This window comes from Bufo bufo, chromosome 8 (genome assembly GCF_905171765.1).
Source record: "Bufo bufo chromosome 8, aBufBuf1.1, whole genome shotgun sequence".
In the NCBI taxonomy this organism is placed as follows: domain Eukaryota; kingdom Metazoa; phylum Chordata; class Amphibia; order Anura; family Bufonidae; genus Bufo; species Bufo bufo.
This window is the reverse complement of record NC_053396.1, coordinates 212,265,188-212,281,379: the sequence shown is the minus strand read 5'-3', so window position 1 is coordinate 212,281,379 and position 16,192 is coordinate 212,265,188. Positions and strand designations below refer to the sequence as shown.

The window sequence follows — 16,192 nt, the reverse complement described above, 5'->3', positions numbered from 1 at the left end:
GATGAAAGAGTTCCTCGACACCTCCGTCGCGGAGATCAAGGAGGCGGTCTCCAACAAGAGACCTAGGCAGGCCTCGCCTGGGCCTGTTCCAATGTCGGAAGACGTGATCTCGCTTGGCGAGAATTCTTCCTCTGAGGAAGAGGAGTCGGTCTTTTCCTTTCCGGCGGAGAAGACACAGAGATTATTGCGCTCCATCAGGTCAAGGGACCAGGATGTTGAGCATGGGGAAGCTCCACACTCCACCGCTAGGGGGCCAAGGGCCTTCAAAGTGGACGAGTCGCTTAAAAAGTTAATGGCGACCGAATGGAAACATCCTGAGAAAGGACCGGTTCTAACCAAGAGGTTCAAACTGATGTTCCCCCTACAGGAGGGGGACTCCCTGGATTGGGTCCCACCACCTAAAGTGGATATGGCAATAGCCAAACTTTCCAGAAGAACCTTGGTGCCTTCCGATGACGGGAGTAACCTGAAGGATCCCCTGGATAGACGCGCAGAATGTTCGCTCAGGCGTAACTATGCTGCGGCGTCCGCCTCTGCCTCTGTGGCCATAGCCGGTACCGAGGTGTCTGATTTCATTCGCGCCCGTACGCTGAAGATCCAGGCAGACATAGATTCGGGAGTCGCCAGAGATGACATCCTGGATCATTTAAAACCCTCCTTTTAGGCATAGATTTCATGGCGGATGCGTCTCAGCAGCAGCTAAGACTTGCTGCCAAGTCAATGGCTTTGTCTGCTGCCAGCAGACGGCCTTTATGGCTGAAGCCCCGGGTAGCGGATAACATATCAAAATTTAATTTGTGCTCTCTCCCTTACGAGCCTGGCAGGTTGTTCGGCTCCGAGCTAGACCGCCTCATGGAGAATCTTGCAGACAAGAAGGGAAAATCACTCCCTCAGCAATCCTTTCGAGGACGTGGGAGAGGCAGAGGTGGAAGATTCCAGGGAAGAGAGAGGAACCAGAGACGTTCCGAAAATAACAGGAGAGGTAGAGGTCGCGGTCGCGGGAACCGCAGGGCTGATCAATGACTCTCGGCAGCCCACCACCTCCCCATCCCCACCCCCCACACTTCCACACGAATCTCCCTGCCTGAATCCTCCAGTAGGAGGTTGTTTATTTTTGTTCAGAGATTTTTGGGAGCAAATAATCCCAGATCCTTGGGTGCTGCAGGTCATCAGCACCGGTTACAGGATCGATTTCAGTTCCCAACCTCAAGAGAGGTTCGTCCTTACAGGACGTCTAACACCCAGCAGACAACTGATCCTGGAAGACTCTGTACTCCAGTACATTGTCAAAGGGGCCTTAGAGGAAGTTCCTCCTCGAGAGCTCGGTCAGGGAGTGTATTCTCCCATCTTTCTTGTTCCAAAGCCGTCAGGAGACTGGCGCATGATTATCGATCTGCGTTACATAAATCGGTTCATCAGAAAGAAGCGTTTCCGGATGGAAACCATTCGCTCAGTCCTAAACAACCTGAACCCGGCAGACGTGATGGTGACGATAGATCTGAAGGACGCTTACCTTCATGTTCCTATCTGTCCGGCCCACAGGAAATATCTCAGAGTTGCTGTCTGCATAAAAGAGGTAGTGAAGCACTACCAGTTTGCTGTGTTGCCTTTTGGCATCTCCTCTGCTCCACACACCTTCACAAAGGTTGTGGCTCCTGTGGTCGCCCACTTAAGGCTCCTCGGCTTAGAAGTCGTCCCTTATTTAGACGACTGGCTTTTAAAAGCCGCGTCCGCAGACATCTTACAAGCCCAGCTTCAACAAGCTCTCCACACTCTGCAGAACCTGGGGTGGCTCGTGAATTGGGACAAATCAGAGTTGGTCCCCTCTACCACAAGACGGTTTCTGGGGTTTGTGATAGATTCACAGCTAATGACCCTATATCTATCTCCACAGAGGAGAGACAAAGTAATAAAAGCTGCAGAGTTTCTCCTATCCCCCAGACGGGTGTCTATTCGGGTTCTCATGAGGATGTTAGGCCACATGTCAGCGTCTGCAGAGGCAGTACCTTGGGCCTTGTGGCACCTTCGGCCACTGCAAGAGGAAGTTTTAGCGGTTTGGAATCGCAAACCCAGAGACCTAGATCGGAATCACTCCCTGTCTGTAGAAGTCCGTTCCTCCCTCAGGTGGTGGAAGAACCTAGTGGATGGAATGTCTCTAGCCCAACCTACTTGGGTGATCCTGACCACAGACGCCTCCCTTCTAGGCTGGGGAGCCCATCTGGGACACAATACAGTTCAGAATACCTGGAATCCTCAGGAGAGACTCCTATCGTCCAATCTGAGGGAGCTAAGGGCGGTAAGGTTAGCCCTCAATCACTTCTCACCTCTCATCCAAGGTCAAGCTGTGAGAGTACGGACCGACAACACGACTGTGGTTGCTTATTTAAACAGACAGGGAGGTACGAGATCCCGGACCCTCCTGAGGGAGGTGGGATTAATTTTATCTTGGGCAGAGAGCAATCTATCTTATCTAGTGGCAGTCCACATCAGAGGGGATCTCAATATAGTAGCAGATCGTCTAAGTCGAGGCCTTCCGGTACCAGGAGAATGGTCCCTGAACGACAATATCTTCTCCAGGATAGTCCAACGCTGGGGGACTCCCGAGATCGATTTGATGGCAACTCGTCTGAACGCCAAAGTAAGCAAATTCTGCTCCTTGTACATGGAGGACAATCCGGTAGCGATAGATGCTCTGTCCATAACATGGAGGTTCAGGCTGGCCTATGTATTCCCTCCAATTTCCATGATACCAAGGATATTGATGAAGATCAAGCAAGACCAGACCTCAGTGATAGCCATCATTCCATTCTGGCCGAAGAGGTCTTGGTTCACCCAGCTCATGCAGATGAGTCAGGGCAATTATTGGAGACTTCCCCTAATACAGAACCTAGTGTACCAGAACACAGGTCCCCGTCTAGATCTGAGGAGGCTCAGTCTGACAGCCTGGAGACTGACCGGTCCCTTCTAGAAGCTAGAGGGCTTTCGGTGGAGGTCCTGAGAACAATCTCTCACTCCAGAGCGGTTTCTACGAATCAGAAATATTCCCGCATATTCAAAATATTTATGCGATGGTGCACGGATAGAGAGGTAGTTTCCTCAGATCCTCCTCTCTCTGAGATTCTTCAATTCCTGCAAGATGGTCTAGACAAGGGTCTAAGCCCATCTACATTGAGAGCTCACGTTGCTGCCTTGTCAGCATGCCTTGGTAAGCCAATTTCTCAGGACCCCCTAATTAAGAGGTTCCTTAAAGGTGCTCAGAGGCTTAGGCCCAGCATCCAGAGACCAATCCCTGAGTGGGAGCTGCCAGTGGTCCTAAGGGGGTTGTGCCCCCCCCCCCCCTTCGAGCCTTTGGAGCAGGTAGACTTAAAATACCTTTCTCTCAAGGTTACCTTTCTCTTGGCCATAACCTCAGCCAAGAGGGTTGGGGAGCTCCAGGCTCTGGGGGCAGCGGAACCATACTTAAGTTTTTTGCAGGACAAGGTCCTGTTAAGGTTTCTGCCTACCTTTCTACCAAAGGTTCCTTCGTTTGTGAACACCAACCAGACAATAACACTGCCGGTGTTTTCTCCTACCTCTAACACTCCTGAGGAGGAGAGATTACTTTCCTTGGACATCCCAAGAGTCCTTAGAATATATTTGAATAGAACGGAAGAGTTCAGGAGATCAGAAAATCTGCTGATTGCTTATTTGGGGAACAACAGAGGGCTCAAGGTTTCCAAGCCCTCCTTGAGCAGATGGATTAAGGAGGCTATTAAGCTGGCGTTTACGTCACAAGACTTACCACCGCCATCCTTCTTATCTGCCCATTCTACAAGGGCAGTTTCTACGTCATATGCGGAAAGGAAGCTAATCCCTTTAGAGCAAATTTGTGCGGCTGCCTTGTGGAGCACGCAAAACACCTTTATTTCCCATTACCGCCTGGAGAATAGGCGTTCAGAGGGAACAGCCTTTGGACGGTCCGTGTTGAATGCTGCTCGTCCATAGGTCAGCTCTCTAACTCCTGTGGGATAATTCAGCTACTTAGTATTAGTCCTTTAGCCCTCCCAAAATTTGTGTGAAGTTCCTTGCTACTTCCCCACTTGTGCTGCTGGTTAGGACGAAAGGGAAGCGTCAATTTTGACGTAAATTTGTTTTCCCTTAGTCCTAACAGCAGCACACAAATATCCCTCCCTCTATGCTGTTATGATTACTTGTTAAAAAAGCAACTAGCCCTGTGTAGGGCGGCCTATATAAGGAGGGGGGAGTTAATTAATTAATTACTTGGGATGAAGAATTTTATTCAGCAAAAATTCTGCCTGTCCTGACCAGCTTCACAGGGGCGAATACCCCACTTGTGCTGCTGTTAGGACTAAGGGAAAACAAATTTACGTCAAAATTGACGCTTCTGTGTTTTTCTTCCTAAAAGTTTGCCAAACATTGATTCAGCACTTCACTGTTCAAGCAGAATGGAATACAAAAGGGAAAATGTTGGGCTGATTTCGAGTTGGGAAAACACCCTCCAGTCCAGCAAAATGGCAGAAACAATTGCAAAGACCTACATAGGCATTTATATTTACAAGGCCATTTTATGTGACTCTCACAGCAGTTTCATTACAGTTCCTTAAAGTGAATGTTGACGTCAGTGAAGCAGTATCAACAGGTGAAGATTTCAAAGTTGGCACTTCAAAACGAGTAAGCAAATAAAGATGCGCTTTTCCCTGACCGGGAATCGAACCCGGGCCGTGGCGGTGAGAGAGCCGAATCCTAGACACTAGACCACCAGGGAAGGGTTGTCACAAATAACACCTGAGAAGAGAAGCAAATGGAGTGTCTGAATGCTATCAGATGGAAGCCATCGTCCACTAAGCGGTTGGAAAAAGGATAAAATTTTTCCTCAAAATCCTTCACAAAGGATTAGAATCGACTACAAGCTGCGGGAACTAAGGTAAGGTTGGTACGGATGTGCCACAAGTCCATCCCTTTGTTGAAATGTACAGCGTAATGCCGAGGAGCAGTTAAAGATCTAAAAAGTTTATGCCGAGGAGCAGTTAAAGATCTAAAAAGTTTAAGAGTCTCAGAAAATTACAAGCAAGGTGTCTCTGAATGGGGTACCTAACCTGGTCCGTGGCAGTGAGCGTGTTGGTTACTAGCCACTAGACAGCCAGGGTAGAAGATGTGCTCTCCTGTGAGATCCAAATTCAAGTACATAGAAAAAGCTATGAAAACGTGAAGTTGAAAGGGTAGGCCAAGAATGGAGCATTCTGTGTTTTTCTTCCTAAAAGTTTGGCAAACATTGATTCAGCACTTCACTGTTCAAGCAGAATGGAATACAACAGGGAAAGTGTTGGGCTGATTTCGAGTTGGGAAAACACCTTCCAGGCCAGCAAAATGGCAGAAACAATTGCAAAGACCTACATAGGCATTTATATTTACAAGGCCATTTTATGTGACTCTCACAGCAGTTTCATTACAGTTCCTTAAAGTGAATGTTGACGTCAGTGAAGCATTATCAACAGGTGAAGATTTCAAAGTTGGCACTTCAAAACGAGTAAGCAAATAAAGATGCGCTTTTCCCTGACTGGGAATCAAACCCAGGCCGTGGCGGTGAGAGCGCTGAATCCTAGCCACTAGACCACCAGGGAAGGGTTGTCACAAATAACACCTGAGATGAGAAGCAAATGGAGTGTCTGAAAGCTATCAGATGGAAGCCATCGTCCACTAAGCGGTTGGAAAAAGGATAAAATTTTTCCTCAAAATCCTTTACCAAGGCTTAGAATCGACTACAAGCTGCGGGAACTAAGGTAAGGTTGGTACGGATGTGCCACAAGTCGATCCCCTTGTTGAAATGTACAGCGTAATGCCGAGGAGCAGTTAAAGATCTAAAAAGTTTATGCCGAGGAGCAGTTAAAGATCTAAAAAGTTTATGCCGAGGAGCAGTTAAAGATCTAGAAAGTTTAAGAGTCTGAGAAAATTACAAGCAAGGTGTCTCTGAATGGGGTACCTAACCTGGGCCGTGGCAGTGAGCGTGTTGGTTACTAGCCACTAGACAGCCAGGGTAGAAGATGTGCTCTCCTGTGAGATCCAAATTCAAGTCCATAGAAAAAGCTATGAAAACGTAAAGTTGAAAGGGTAGGCCAAGAATGGAGCATTCTGTGTTTTTCTTCCTAAAAGTTTGCCAAACATTGATTCAGCACTTCACTGTTTAAGCAGAATGGAATACAACAGGGAAAGTGTTGGGCTGATTTCGAGTTTGGAAAACACCCTCCAGGCCAGCAAAATGGCAGAAACAATTGCAAAGACCTACATAGGCATTTATATTTACAAGGCCATTTTATGTGACTCTCACAGCAGTTTCATTACAGTTCCTTAAAGTGAATGTTGACGTCAGTGAAGCAGTATCAACAGGTGAAGATTTCAAAGTTGGCACTTCAAAACGAGTAAGCAAATAAAGATGAGGTTTTCCCTGACCGGGAATCGAACCCGGGCCGCGGCGGTGAGAGCGCCAAATCCTAGCCACTAGACCACCAGGGAAGGGTTGTCACAAATAACACCTGAGAAGAGAAGCAAATGGAGTGTCTGAAAGCCATCAGCTGAAAGCCATCGTCCACTAAGCGGTTGGAAAAAGGATAAAATTTTTCCTCAAAATCCTTCACCAAGGCTTAGAATCGACTACAAGCTGCGGGAACTAAGGTAAGGTTGGTACGGATGTGCCACAAGTCCATCCCTTTGTTGAAATGTACAGCGTAATGCCGAGGAGCAGTTAAAGATCTAAAAAGTTGTCACTTCAATTATGGTTTCTTAAACTGAATGTTTACGGCAGTGAAGCAGTATCAGAGGGAATTACTACTGTAAAGGGGGCACAGAGGGCATTACTCCTGTGAATGGGGGGAGAATAACTGTTATGGGGCACAGAGCAGGCATTACTACTGTGAAGGGGACACAATTGGCATTACTACTGTGAGGGGGCATAATTGTTATGGGTGCACAAAGAAGGCATTTCAACTGTGAAGGGGGCACAGAATAGTGCATTATTACTGTGAAAGGGACACAGAGAGGGCATAACTACTGTGAGTGGGGCACAAGGAGCACATAACTACTTTGAAGGGGGGCACAATGAAGGGATATGTACTTTAAGGGGGCACAATGAAGGGATAAGTACTTTAAGGGGTCACAATGTTGGCCTAACTACTGTGAAAGTTGTACAATGAGGGTATATATACTGTGAGGGGGCACAGTGTCGGCATATCTACCATGAGGGCGCACAGTATGGGCTTAAATACCATGAGGAGGCACATTTCTGGACAAAACTACTGTGAAGGCTGTACAATGAGGGCAATACTACTGTGAGGGGGTACCATTTTTTTTAAGTATTGGGGGGGGGGGGAAAGGTGCCAAAGAATCCGCCCCAAAATCCGCAAATTTTTGCAAATGTTCGCGAACGGGCGAACCGCCATTGACTTCAATAGGCAGGCGAATTTTAAAACCCACAGGGACTCTTTCTAGCCACAGTAGTGATGGAAAAGTTATTTCAAGGGGACTAACCCCTGGACTGTGGAGGGGGATCCATGGCAAAACTCCCATGGAAAATTACATAGTTGACGCAGAGTTGGGTTTTAATCCATAAAGGGCATAAATCACCTAACAATCCTAAAATTTTTTGAACAACGTGGTTTAACCACCTCAGCCCCCAGTGCTTAAACACCCTGAAAGACCAGGCCACTTTTTACACTTCTGACCTACACTACTTTCACCGTTTATTGCTCTGTCATGCAACTTACCACCCAAATGAATTTTACCTCCTTTTCTTCTCACTAATAGAGCTTTCATTTGGGGGTATTTCATTGCTGCTGACATTTTTACTTTTTTTGTTATTAATCGAAATTTAACGATTTTTTTGCAAAAAAATGACATTTTTCACTTTCAGTTGTAAAATTTTGCAAAAAAAACGAGATCCATATAGAAATTTTGCTCTAAATTTATTGTTCTACATGTCTTTGATAAAAAAAAATGTTTGGGTAAAAAAAAAAATGGTTTGGGTAAAAGTTATAGCGTTTACAAACTATGGTACAAAAATGTGAATTTCCGCTTTTTGAAGCAGCTCTGACTTTCTGAGCACCTGTCATGTTTCCTGAGGTTCTACAATGCCCAGACAGTACAAATACCCCACAAATGACCCCATTTCGGAAAGTACACACCCTAAGGTATTCGCTGATGGGCATAGTGAGTTCATAGAACTTTTTATTTTTTGTCACAAGTTAGCGGAAAATGATGATTTTTTTTTTTTTTTTTTTCTTTCTAAGTTTCATATTCCACTAACTTGTGACAAAAAATAAAAAGTTCTATGAACTCACTATGCCCATCAGTGAATACCTTGGGGTCTCTTCTTTCCAAAATGGGGTCACTTGTGGGGTAGTTATACTGCCCTGGCATTCTAGGGGCCCAAATGTGTGGTAAGGAGTTTGAAATCAAATTCTGTAAAAAATGACGAGTGAAATCCGAAAGGTGCTCTTTGGAATATGGGCCCCTTTGCCCACCTAGGCTGCAAAAAAGTGTCACACATCTGGTATCTCTGTATTCAGGAGAAGTTGAGGAATGTGTTTTGGGGTGTCTTTTTACATATACCCATGCTGGGTGAGATAAATATCTTGGTCAAATGCCAACTTTGTATAAAAAAATGGGAAAAGTTGTCTTTTGCCAAGATATTTCTCTCACCCAGCATGGGTATATGTAAAATGACACCCCAAAACACATTCCCCAACTTCTCCTGAGTACGGAGATACCAGATGTGTGACACTTTTTTGCAGCCTAGTTGAGCAAAGGGGCCCATATTCCAAAGAGCACCTTTCGGATTTCACAGGTCATTTTTTACAGAATTTGATTTCAAACTCCTTACCACACATTTGGGCCCCTAGAATGCCAGGGCAGTATAACTACCCCACAAGTGACCCCATTTTGGAAAGAAGACACCCCAAGGTATTCCGTGAGGGGCATGGCAAGTTCCTAGAATTTTTTATTTTTTGTCACAAGTTAGTGGAAAATGATGATTTTTTTTTTTTGATTTTTTTTTCATACAAAGTCTCATATTCCACTAACTTGTGACAAAAAATAAAAACTTCCATGAACTCACTATGCCCATCAGCGAATACCTTGGGGTCTCTTCTTTCCAAAATTGGGTCACTTGTGGGGTAGTTATACTGCCCTGGCATTCTAGGGGCCCAAATGTGTGGTAAGGAGTTTAAATTCAAATTCTGTAAAAAATGACCTGTGAAATCCGAAAGGTGCTCTTTGGAATATGGGCCCCTTTGCCCACCTAGGCTGCAAAAAAGTGTCACACATCTGGTATCTCTGTATTCAGGAGAAGTTGAGGAATTTGTTTTAGGGTGTCTTTTTACATATACCCATGCTGGGTGAGATAAATATCTTGGTCAAATGCCAACTTTGTATAAAAAAATGGGAAAAGTTGTCTTTTGCCAAGATATTTCTCTCACCCAGCATGGGTATATGTAAGATGACACCCCAAAACACATTCCCCAACTTCTCCTGAGTACGGAGATACCAGATGTGTGACACTTTTTTGCAGCCTAGGTGGGCAAAGGGGCCCATATTCCAAAGAGCACCTTTCGGATTTCACAGGTCATTTTTTACAGAATTTGATTTCAAACTCCTTACCACACATTTGGGCCCCTAGAATGCCAGGGCAGTATAACTACCCCACAAGTGACCCCATTTTGGAAAGAAGAGACCCCAAGGTATTCGCTGATGGGCATAGTGAGTTCATGGAAGTTTTTATTTTTTGTCACAAGTTAGTGGAATATGAGACTTTGTATGAAAAAAATAAAAATAAAAAAAAATCATCATTTTCCACTAACTTGTGACAAAAAATAAAAAATTCTAGGAACTCGCCATGCCCCTCACGGAATACCTTGGGGTGTCTTCTTTCCAAAATGGGGTCACTTGTGGGGTAGTTATACTGCCCTGGCATTTTCCAGGGGCCCTAATGTGTGTTAAGTAGGTAAATGACCTGTGAAATCCGAAAGGTGCTCTTTGGAATATGGGCCTCTTTGCCCACCTAGGCTGCAAAAAAGTGTCACACATGTGGTATCGCCGTATTCAGGAGAAGTTGGGGAATGTGTTTTGGGGTGTCATTTTACATATACCCTTGCTGGGTGAGAGAAATATCTTGGCAAAAGACAACTTTTCCCATTTTTTTATACAAAGTTGGCATTTGACCAAGATATTTATCTCACCCAGCATGGGTATATGTAAAATGACACCCCAAAACACATTCCCCAACTTCTCCTGAGTACGGCGATACCAGATGTGTGACACTTTTTTGCAGCCTAGATGCGCAAAGGTGCCCAAATTCCTTTTAGGAGGGCATTTTTAGACATTTGGATACCAGACTTCTTCTCACGCTTTGGGGCCCCTAGAATGCCAGGGCAGTATAAATACCCCACATGTGACCCCATTTTGGAAAGAAGACACCCCAAGGTATTCAATGAGGGGCATGGCGAGTTCATAGAAATTTATTTTTTTTGGCACAAGTTAGCGGAAATTGATATTTTTCATTTTTTTCTCACAAAGTCTCCCGTTCCGCTAACTTGGGACAAAAATTTCAATCTTTCATGGACTCAATATGCCCCTCACGGAATACCTGGGGGTGTCTTCTTTCCGAAATGGGGTCACATGTGGGGTATTTATACTGCCCTGGCATTCTAGGGGCCCTAAAGCGTGAGAAGAAGTCTGGAATATAAATGTCTAAAAAATTTTACGCATTTGGATTCCGTGAGGGGTATGGTGAGTTCATGTGAGATTTTATTTTTTGACACAAGTTAGTGGAATATGAGACTTTGTAAGAAAAAAAAAAAAAAATTCCGCTAACTTGGGCCAAAAAAATGTCTGAATGGAGCCTTACAGAGGGGTGATCAATGACAGGGGGGTGATCAATGACAGGGGGGTGATCAATGACAGGGGGGTGATCAATGACAGGGGGGTGATCAGGGAGTCTATATGGGGTGATAACCACAGTCATTGATCACGCCGGTGTAAGGCTTCATTCAGACGTCCGTATGCATTTTGCGGATCCGATCCATCTATTAGTGGATCCGTAAAAATCATGCGGACATCTGAATGGAGCTTTACAGGGGGGTAATCAATGACAGGGGGGTGATCAGGGAGTCTATATGGGGTGATAACCACAGTCATTGATCATGCCCCTGTAAGGCTTCATTCAGACGTCCGGATGCGTTTTGCGGATCCGATCCATCTATCAGTGCATCCGTAAAAATCATGCGGACATCTGAATGGAGCTTTACAGGGGGGTAATCAATGACAGGGGGGTGATCAGGGAGTCTATATGGGGTGATAACCACAGTCATTGATCATGCCCCGGTAAGGCTTCATTCAGACGTCCGGATGCGTTTTGCGGATCCGATCCATCTATCAGTGCATCCGTAAAAATCATGCGGACATCTGAATGGAGCTTTACAGGGGGGTAATCAATGACAGGGGGGTGATCAGGGAGTCTATATGGGGTGATCACCACAGTCATTGATCACGCCCGTGTAAGGCTTCATTCAGACGTCCGGATGCGTTTTGCGGATCCGATCCATCTATCAGTGGATCCGTAAAAATCATGCGGACGTCTGAATGGAGCTTTACAGGGGGGTAATCAATGACAGGGGGGTAATCAATGACAGGGGGGGGATCAGGGAGTCTATATGGGGTGATCACCACAGTCATTGATCACGCCCCTGTAAGGCTTCATTCAGACGTCCGGATGCGTTTTGCGGATCCGATCCATCTATCAGTGCATCCGTAAAAATCATGCGGACATCTGAATGGAGCTTTACAGGGGGGTAATCAATGACAGGGGGGTGATCAGGGAGTCTATATGGGGTGATCACCACAGTCATTGATCACGCCCGTGTAAGGCTTCATTCAGACGTCCGTATGCGTTTTGCGGATCCGATCCATCTATCAGTGCATCCGTAAAAATCATGCGGACATCTGAATGGAGCTTTACAGGGGGGTAATCAATGACAGGGGGGTGATCAGGGAGTCTATATGGGGTGATCACCACAGTCATTGATCACGCCCGTGTAAGGCTTCATTCAGACGTCCGGATGCGTTTTGCGGATCCGATCCATCTATCAGTGGATCCGTAAAAATCATGCGGACGTCTGAATGGCGCTTTACAGGGGGTTGATCAATGACAGGGGGGTAATCAATGACAGGGGGGTGATCAGGGAGTCTATATGGGGTGATCAGGGGCTAATAAGGGGTTAATAAGTGACGGGGGGGGGGGGGGGGGTGTAGTGGTGCTTGGTGCTACTTTACTGAGCTACCTGTGTCCTCTGGTGGTCGATCCAAACAAAGGGGACCACCAGAGGACCAGGTAGCAGGTATATTAGACGCTGTTATCAAAACAGCTTCTAATATACCTGTTAGGGGTTAAAAAAAACACATCTCCAGCCTGCCAGCGAACGATCGCCGCTGGCAGGCTGGAGATCAACTCTCTTACCTTCCGTTCCTGTGAGCGCGCGCGCCTGTGTGCGCGCGTTCACAGGAAATCTCGCGTCTCGCGAGAGGACGCGCCGGCGCGTCCACCCAGAAGAGCAGGGCCGCCGCAAAGACGCAATCCTGCGTACGGCGGTCCTGAGGAGGTTAAAACATCCAGTGTGTGTATACGATCAGGTATGATGTTGTATCGATCAGGTAGTGTAAGGATTACGCCCGCTTCACAGACATTGACAGACCAAACTCCCCTTTTAATGCACCGCAAACAGTCCATTTGCCCAACCGCAAACTCCCCATTTGCACAAGGTTGGATACCAAGCTAGCCATATCCCGTTGATGTCATTGAAGGTTTCTTCCTCCACCCAGCCACGTACAACACCAAGGGTCCCGAAAGGTGAATTGAATTGATTTTTCGAACGGGGAGATGGTTAAAAAAACGCTGGCTCCCTCCCCTTTGTTTTAATCCACGGTCACTGCGTCTGCGCCGTGCAATTTACTGTCACACCCGATATGAGTGGTATTTTCTGTAGTACTATTCTCATCAGTTTAATCCCTGTTACGTCCCCAATCTGGGGTCCATTTATTGAATTGATTTTTCGAACGGGGAGATGGTTAAAAAAACGCTGGCTCCCTCCCCTTTGTTTTAATCCACGGTCACTGCGTCTGCGCCGTGCAATTTACTGTCACACCCGATATAAGTGGTATTTTCTGTAGTACTATTCTCATCAGTTTAATCCCTGTTACGTCCCATATCAGGGATTGCCTTTTGTGAAAAAAAAATTTAGGCCGGGTACCTTCGACTGCCTTCACAGTGACAGACCTAACTGAATTGATTTTAGGAACCGGGAGATGGAAAAAGCAGCTTGGTCGAGCCTCTTACTCCCAAGTTGGGGCACTGCGCGTGCACAGAGCAATGTGCTGTGACACCCTATATGAGTGGTGTCTTAACTAGTACTATTCCTATCAGTTTAATCCCTGTTACGTCCCATATCAGGGATTGCCTTTTGTGAAAAAAAAATTTAGTCCGGGTACCTTCCACTGTGGTGTCCCAATAGCAACACATTTTTTGAAGGCCTCAGACTCCACCAGCTGGTATGGTAAAAGTTCCGTCAAGCCAGCTGTCAGACGCCGGGCAAGGGGTGACTTTGTGACATTGGCTTCTTACGCTTAAACATGTCCTTGACAGACACCTGACTGTGGGCAGATGAGCAGGAACTGCTGAAGGAGGGAGGCGGAGTGGCGGATGGTTGAGAGGGGGCAAGGAGGACAGCAGTGGTTGACGTGGCTGAAGATGCTGGACCAGGAGGAGGATGGAGGCTTTGAGTTTGTGTGCTGCTTGTACTCATGTGTTGATCCCATAGGCGTTTGTGATGTGCGATCATGTGCCTTCGCAAAGCAGTTGTACCTAGGTGGGTGTTGGACTTCCCACGACTCAGTTTCTTTTGACACAGGTTGAAAATGGCATCGCTGTTGTCAGAGGCAGACACACAAAAAAAATGCCACACTGCTAAACTTTGCAATGACGGCATTCTGGTGGTGGCAACAGCATGCGTTGATTGGCGTGCTGTCTGCCTGACCCCGGGTACCGATACATGCTGTCTGACTGTGCCACTAGCTCCTTGCGATGACCTCCCCCTGCTTCCAACTCGTCTCCTCCTTCTCTCTGTCTCCCCTTCTGAACTTTCCCCCTCTTCTTCTTCTCTTCGGCAAGTTGTGGCGATAAAATTAGAGAAAGGCGCTCATAGGGTGAGTATGTTCAATAAAAGATAAAATCTATTATAGGAGGTAGTTTGCTCACCTATTGGGGTTGCACCAATTTGGGCGCAACCACAATGAAGGCAAAACGCAGAGAATTGCAACGGTTGGTGCAGCCTGGATTCGTCCGCTCGCCTTGGGCAGGAGCCACCCTGCCACTCGGGTAACGGTAGAAGAAACGAGACGCTGAACTTTACGTCTAACGTGTGGACCTTGGGAGGCGCACTGACACAACCGGTCATAGACAGTATTTAGGTTTCAGCTATTTTCATTTTATTCATAGACAACGCGTTTCGGGGTACTCAGACTTGATAAAGGGGTCCCCAGTACCCCGAAACGCGTTGTCTATGAATAAAATGAAAATAGCTGAAACCTAAATACTGTCTCCCAAGGTCCACACGTTGGACGTAAAGTTCAGCGTCTCGTTTCTTCTTCTTCTCTTCGAGCAGGCACCCACGTGGCATCCACGGACACATCGTCATCATCAACCACTTCACTTGTATCTGACACCTCAGCAAAGGAAGCAGCAGCGGGTACAACATCATCATCATCATCACACTGTACGTCCATGTGTGTAATCCTGCCTGACTGAGACATATCCCTGTTATCTACATCCTCTGGCAATAATGGTTGCGCATCACTAATTCCATCCAACTGATGTGTAAATAACTCCTCTGGCGTATCAAGTGAAGCGGCTGTGGTGGCTGTGGTGGTAGTGGGGGTGGTGGTGGCGGGCGGGAGAGTGGTAACTTGAGAGCAGGTGACCGAAGCTGAGCTGGAGGAGGATGGTGCGTCAAGGTCCTTAGCGGAAGCTGTTGAAGATTAGGTGTCCTGTGTAAGCCAGTCAACTATTTTCTCAGAATTTTTCGGGTTCAGGGTACGTGGCCTCTGAACACTGGGCATTATTCCCGGGCCACTGGAAATCACAGCACCATGGCGGCCCCTGCGGGGTGGCCTGCCTCTGCCTGTCATTTTTTTTTAGATAAGTGGTACTATGTGTGAAAGGTACGGTACCATCCTATATAAGTGGTGGACAGTGGGCACAGTACAGTCTGTGTGGGCCTGACACACACTGGCTTGCAACTGCGATTATATCACAGAGAAATAATAAATGGACTTTTTTTTATCTGCAAGGTATTGTGAGTGACACCCTGTAACGGTATGAGTGGTGGCCTAGCCAGTGGCCACAGTACAGTCTGTGGGCCAGACACTCACTGGCTTGCAACTGCGATTACCGTATTTTTCGCTTTATAAGACACACTTTTTTCCCCCCAAAAGTGGGGGGAAAATGGCCGTGCGTCTTATAAAGCGAATACTTCGCTGGCCGCTATGCTGCACAGCGTGGCCAGCGAAGTATCAGTGACAGTGTGGAGGGAGGAGGCGGGGCCCGGTGCAGTGACTCTACTCTAATACACCGGGCCCCGCAACTGTTAAACATTCAATCTGATCTATATCTAATAGTATATGCTCTGTACGGCTCTTACTGTAGTACCGTAAGACTGTGGGGGCCATTTTAGTACAGTGAACTCATTGTCATGTTCAAGAAACCAATTTGAAATGATTCGAGCTTTGTGACATGGTGCATTATCCTGCTGGAAGTAGCCATCAGAGGATGGATACATGTTCTCATTCTGTTTACGCCAAATTCGGACTCTACCATTTGAATGTCTCAACAGAAATCGAGACTCATCAGACCAGGCAACATTTTTCCAGTCTTCAACAGTCAGATTTTGGTGAGCTCGTGCAAATTGTAGCCTCTTTTTCCTATTTGTAGTGGAGATGAGTGGTACCCGGTGGGGTCTTCTGCTGTTGTAGCCCATCCGCCTCAAGGTTGTGTGTGTTGTGGCTTCACAAATGCTTTGCTGCATACCTCGGTTGTAACGAGTGGTTATTTCAGTCAACGTTGCTCTCCTATCAGCTTGAATCAGTCGGCCCATTC

The 16,192-nt window shown here is 46.6% G+C and overlaps 1 non-coding gene across 1 annotated transcript; it reads right to left on the bottom strand.

Moving 5' to 3' along the window:
* Positions 1 to 6,438: 6,438 nt before the first annotated feature.
* Positions 6,439 to 6,510, bottom strand: TRNAE-CUC. Its single transcript has one exon. It is a non-coding gene; the product is annotated as a tRNA-Glu (tRNA).
* Between the last annotated feature and the right edge of the window lie 9,682 nt (positions 6,511 to 16,192).